Source organism: Sinocyclocheilus rhinocerous, unplaced genomic scaffold (assembly GCF_001515625.1).
Source record: "Sinocyclocheilus rhinocerous isolate Xijiao unplaced genomic scaffold, SAMN03320098_v1.1 scaffold509, whole genome shotgun sequence".
Taxonomy (NCBI): Eukaryota; Metazoa; Chordata; class Actinopteri; order Cypriniformes; family Cyprinidae; genus Sinocyclocheilus; species Sinocyclocheilus rhinocerous.
Window position 1 is genome coordinate 218,555 of NW_015652428.1, and position 5,870 is coordinate 224,424.

Here is a 5,870-nt window from a genome sequence, read left to right on the forward strand (position 1 = left end):
TCTGCGATTTTTTTGCGTAACTTGTCAGTGAACTACGGCTATGTGTAGTAAATTCTGCTCCATCTGAAAGCATGTGATGATGATTTCCTGCTGATTACAGAACCGGCTTTTTTAACAAAATGCACATGACAATCGCATTCGATTAATCGTGCAGCCCTACAGGCCAAGTTCTAATATTAAAGGTTTTTTTTTATAATATACATTTATAAAAAACTGATTACCATAGAGAAAATAACTAAAGAATTTTTATAGAACTTAGATGTTCTACACTCTTAAAAAGATCTCCAAAGAACCTTTCAATGAACAGTTTTTAGAAGAACAATTTAATAATCTAAAGAACCATTTTCCACTTTAAAGAGCCTTTTGTGCAATGGAAAGTTTCCATGGATGTTAAAGGTTCTTCATGGAACCATCAATGCCAATAACTCAAGAACCCTAAACCACAAACATGGTTCTTGATGGAACGACAAGGATGGAACGATAACACACAAAACCCTTAACACACAGCATTGTAATATCACAGAAATTAATCAAACCCCCAAAATGTCTAATGGAAACACAGTCATTAATATTCAGGATGTTTATTCAGATTTCGTATTCCAGAGGCTGTAGTGATTGTATTACGAATTAGAGAGGGTCAGTCTGTCTCTATTAGTGGGCATGCTTGGGTCACAGACATATGAATATCAAAGTGTGAATTGTGTGTGCGCTTTTCCTGCATCTCAAAACCCTTCCCCTCTACATCTCGCTTGCTCTTTCATGCTTTGTACCGGCCACTCTCTATATGATCTCGATATGAAATGGATATACTATTGACCAGCCTACCATGCACCTATAGCTGTCACTACGCACCTGCTTGCAATATTGCATTGTGTGTGCATTGAGTAACACAGCACAGAAAGAGTCCCGCAGGCAAACGTGCTGGGGTGGACGTGTGGGCATACATTCTCGTTTCATTTAAACACACCGGCTCTCATAAAGGTGCGCCTTTAAACAAGGAGCTGTGTGACTCACTCCTGGCACCTGTGGATGTGTCTAAAAAAAGGCTGCAGATAAATCAAAACCATGCAAACCAGGCTGCAAATAATGAAGTCACATACTCAGCAATTCAGCAATTTTCAGCAATTTTAGTAATTTAGTCATTCAGCAGTTTTTATATAATTTATTTATTATATAATAAACAAACAAACAAACAAACGTGTGTTTTAATTCATATTACCATTAAATAATAAAATTAAAATTAAAAGAAGTATAAAACAAATAGTCAACTTTATGTAGAATACTCTCATTTAGATCGCCTCAAAGTTAAAATTATTTTTTCTAAAATTATTACTTTTTTTTTTTTTTTTACTGGCTCACGTGAAGGTTTGCCTTTAACCAAGCAGCCGCTTGACTCACTCCTGGCACCTGTGGATGTGTCTAAAAAAGGCCGCAGATAAATCAAAAGCCTGCAAACCAGGCTGCAAATAATGAAGTCACATACTCAGCATTGCCATATGGGGCAAATAGGCTTTGGCAGGGAGGGGTCAATTCATCATCTTTAAATTCATCCACAAGACTCAGCTTCTCATCCAACCCGTCATTAAAGCTGCTGCAAGCGCAGTGTAAAGCCAGTGTGAATTTGAAATAGACCCAGTTTAATTTTAGTACACATTCCCTGTCTAATTGCGCAATAATGCGGGGTTTTTTCCAAATAATAATCAAAATAACTTGCTCTGCCTCTAGAATAACTTTCCCTTCTGAGTGACATCACTACTCAACTCCACCCCTTTTTACAATTCAGTCACTTTCAACGGATAAAATGAAGCCTCGCCCAACACAAAATAAATAAATAAATAACTTACATTTACAGTAAAAAAGGCAGTTGTGCTTGTAAACTTTACAGTAAAAATACAGTAGCAACTTTGAGGTTTTACAGATTGAACTTACAATTATGGTTTAAAAAAGGGAATAATATTAATATATTACAATTACTAAAATTGCGAAAATACTGTTCACAAGCAGTTTTTCCACAAGCTGAGGTAAATACTAATTTGCAGAAAGTGTACAGTGTCATACATGCATGACACCAACATAATAAAATATAAAACATAACAAAAAACTAACTGAAAGGAAAAAGTAGAAATAATTATTTCAATAAAAGTCAAATAAAATATAAACTAAAAAAAAATCTTATGTGAATAGTCAGAGAATTCTGGGAAACCAATTTATGTTTTTTCCATTGTAAATAATAGGATGACGTTGTTCTTTTTCACTTCCAAAAACTAGATTCAACTATTTTATTAAATTGAAATACCCATTATGTTCATGAAATGCCCATTAGATCTATTACAGTTTTTTTGCTGTATAGAGTAAAGGAACGCACTGTTAACCAGTTACAGTAACTGTAGACTTTTACCTTTAAAAATACCATCATTACAGTTACAGCGTTTTTAAATCCTGTTTATCATGTAATTGCTTTACAGAAGCAAAATTTGTGTTTCATGTTCACTTTAAAGACCTAATGACAGTCGTTTCCATGCTTAAGTATTCTTACAAAACAGTAGGCTAAGTCGGGGGCGGAGCATATCCTCAATTTCACTTGACAGCTAATATCAGATAAAAGCAAAATGAGGCAGTTCCAGCCAATTATTTTACAACCGAACAAACGCAGTTCTAAATATATATTTTAACTGTAATAGAAAAATTTATTGCATTTCATTGTAAATGTCCCTATAGATTACATGTTAGATGCCTAAATATACAAATGTTGATATGAGTATTGATATAAAATGAAATTTTATATAATGCAAAATGAATACATAATTTGATATACAAAAGTCAAAGCACAGATTGTCAACTTTTGTAGTATACGATCATCCAAATAGCTTCAAAGCTGAAAAAAAAAACATCGACTAAAAGCCACAAAACTCTAATTTCAATTTCATGTGGTTTTAATGCTCAGAGCTTGCAGATATTCCAGCTGCCGCTGTGTGCTGTAATGAAACAGGTGTGGTTGTAGTGTAGCTCCCTAATCACATTGATTTCTCTCTATGCTGTGATAAAGAGCTTTCTGAAGCCCTTGCAGAGGGAGCTATTCTGTCTTTTATCAGTATTCCAGTGTAATCGGCGTCTGCTGTTAAAATGACAGCGAGTCAAAGCGGGGACCCCAGGCTTCGGCAGTCGCTGCGTATTTGTGAGGTTATAAATCAAACGATGGCGCTCTCCCCCGTCCCGTATCTCTCCCAGCACCCCCTCTCTGTCGTTTACATCCATCAGTACGTTTCATTTCCAAAGACAAAAAAGATCCTCTGGTGAACGCATGCCAAGAAGATTCCCTAAATCGTTCGCTCTTTTATTATTAGAAAGACTCGAATAAAAATATTGTACAAAAAGTAGACAAGGATAGGGAATCTCGTTTTTGCACAACTTCTTCAAGCCTGTTACAGCCAATAAAACAACAACACATATGCAGAGTTATTAAATGAATAGAAATAACAATAATCCTCAGAAGAAAAAGCTGGAAACATCATCTAAAGTCTATATAGAATACCTGTTTTTGTTTGTACGGTCCTCGTATGGGTTTTATAAATGCCCTGAATCTGGTTTGGGATGCATTTTAAAACCAATATCTTCTGAAACTCTGATAGTGCCAGGGAAGATCTCATAAAGCCGCGTTATCTTCAGCTGAAGGATGCAACACATCTCACCAAACCCCTGCGCACACAGATCAGCATGCAGGTGGCTTTCCAAATGAATCACTTCTCATCGATGGAGAGGATATTGATCAAATAAAAATAAAAAAAATCTCACGGGCTTGGTTTCTTTAGCAGTTTTACACATAAATGATTGAATTCGGAGACTGCATTCCTACCTCTGTTGTGGGCTGTTCCGTTGACCACGTATTGCTGCGGAAAGGCAGTTTATTATCCCTTGCCAGCGCTGAGGACTCAGACCGACGGAGATACGGACTGACCTGGCGCGAGAGAGATAAGAGAGAGGGAGAAAGAAAGAGAGAGAGAGAGAGAGAGAGAGAGCGAGTGGGGAAACAACTGGATCAGTGTAGCCCGATTCCTCAACGAATGACTCCTCTGAACTGATTCCTTTTTAGTAAGTCAAACGCAACTACAGTAATGACTTTACGGTTCTTTTTTGTGTGTGAAACAAAAACATACAACGCGTTCAATGTAGTCCGATTACCAAACTAATAAATCGACTCTTTTTGTGAATCAAATATAGGTACCGTACCAGTGCAAGTCCAGTTCCCAAGCTCTCGTGAGTTGGTTCTTTTGATGAATCACTTAAAACATAGGCTACAGCGGTTTAATTCGCGGAATAAATAACGGCTGTAACCAAAATCGCATACTCTCTCTCGGGCTTTATCACAATTTTTAACCCTCATTCTAAACTCCGGGTAAACGGAATACATCATCCTGTTCTTTCATCACTGCTCATAATTTTCCCGGGGTTAGCAATTAAACCTGTGTATTTATAAGATGACTTTTCGGGTTGGACTTTTCACACTGTAAATGAACCCCAAGTTAACGTTCTTTGCCACTGATTGGATGAACAAAGCACGTGATCCCTTTAAATAAAGGCTCTAGCGTTGTTCATTCTAGTAGGCTACGAAGTTTTTCCCGAATCGACTTTTTTCGGACTAAAAAGGTAAGAACAAACCAGAACCTTCTTCACTCCAATTTATGCACGTTTTACATCACCATTTGACACTTTTCCCCTCAAAAGCTGAAACGACTGTTTATACATGCATGGTTTTTCCGGACTGAATTTGAGGTTTATGAGCATCTAGTCAAAACATTTCCACACTGGATCTTTTCACAATGAAGACTTTTGTTAAAAACGACGATAACCCTGCTCCGGAGCTGAGATTCATAACCCCGGGTAAATAGCAGTTCAACTCTGGTTCTAAATTACAAGCATAGACTGTAAGAAAAAAGATGGAGGATGCATCTCCACTTTCTTCCACTAGAAAAGTGAAGCCAACGTATATAGTGTATGGTCGCTGTCATCTTGCACAGATGACGTCATTTGTTAATAAAAATATGTTCTACTGTATATAGTAGGCTATTAGCGCGCGTAGTATGAATATAATCCAGATATATAGCCTATTACATTTGTCATGTGATGTGACCTATACTGTAGCTATATCACTGCAGTTCATCCTCTCCTGTGGCCTCTGGATAGTAGCGTCCACTGGATGCTAAGAATCTCTAGAAATCTGGTGACTTTTAACCTGCTGTTTTCTCTCTTCACATACTGTTTTTGCCTAGTAGATATTGTAGGGAAGTATCCTATTTCGGATGGAGCAAAGGACTCTTCAGAGCCTGTTCTTTTTAGTGAATCGAATCCATACGAGTACTCCGATTAACAAATGAGCCGGATTCCTTTTAGTAAACACTTTAATTGGTTAACTGAATTAATCTGACTAAGGTGTTGTGTTGTAAGGCTCCTGAGACTTAAATTAGTGTAACTATAGTGACTTACTGTTCACATGACAACCTGTAAGTCTAGCTAAATATGACATTTGTTGTAATAAGTAGGCCTAGAAAATTTACTTCTATGAAAAAAAAAGTGAATAAAATTTTCATTTTTCTAAGTATTTTATTTAATAGGCTATATAGTTAGGTCAAATTATTGAATTTTATTTATTCTACCTCAAAAGTCTATTTAACCTTTTGCAAAAATTGATATTTATTATAAACCATTACATTTGCATTTCTGATTTATTGATCTCACATGTGGCAACCGATTTCTAATAATTTAGCCTTTCTTAATATTTATTCTTCAAAAGTACTAAACAAATCATTAATGGAATCTTTAAGGAATCGTAATCCAAAAATCATGAAATTCCCTATTACGATCCAAATCTCTAG

At 36.3% G+C, this 5,870-nt stretch overlaps 1 protein-coding gene across 1 annotated transcript in view; it reads right to left on the reverse strand.

The window, feature by feature from the left end:
* The window catches only part of LOC107715073 (protein phosphatase 1 regulatory subunit 29-like), a 112,940-nt gene extending 108,992 nt beyond the window's left edge, over positions 1-3,948 (reverse strand). Inside the window, exons 1-2 of the mRNA XM_016521111.1 lie at positions 3,854-3,948; positions 3,533-3,740 (exon numbers count right to left, since the gene is read on the reverse strand). The gene's annotated coding sequence lies outside the window, so the exon portion shown is untranslated. The remainder of the gene's footprint in view (positions 1-3,532; positions 3,741-3,853) is intronic.
* Positions 3,949-5,870: the final 1,922 nt, after the last annotated feature.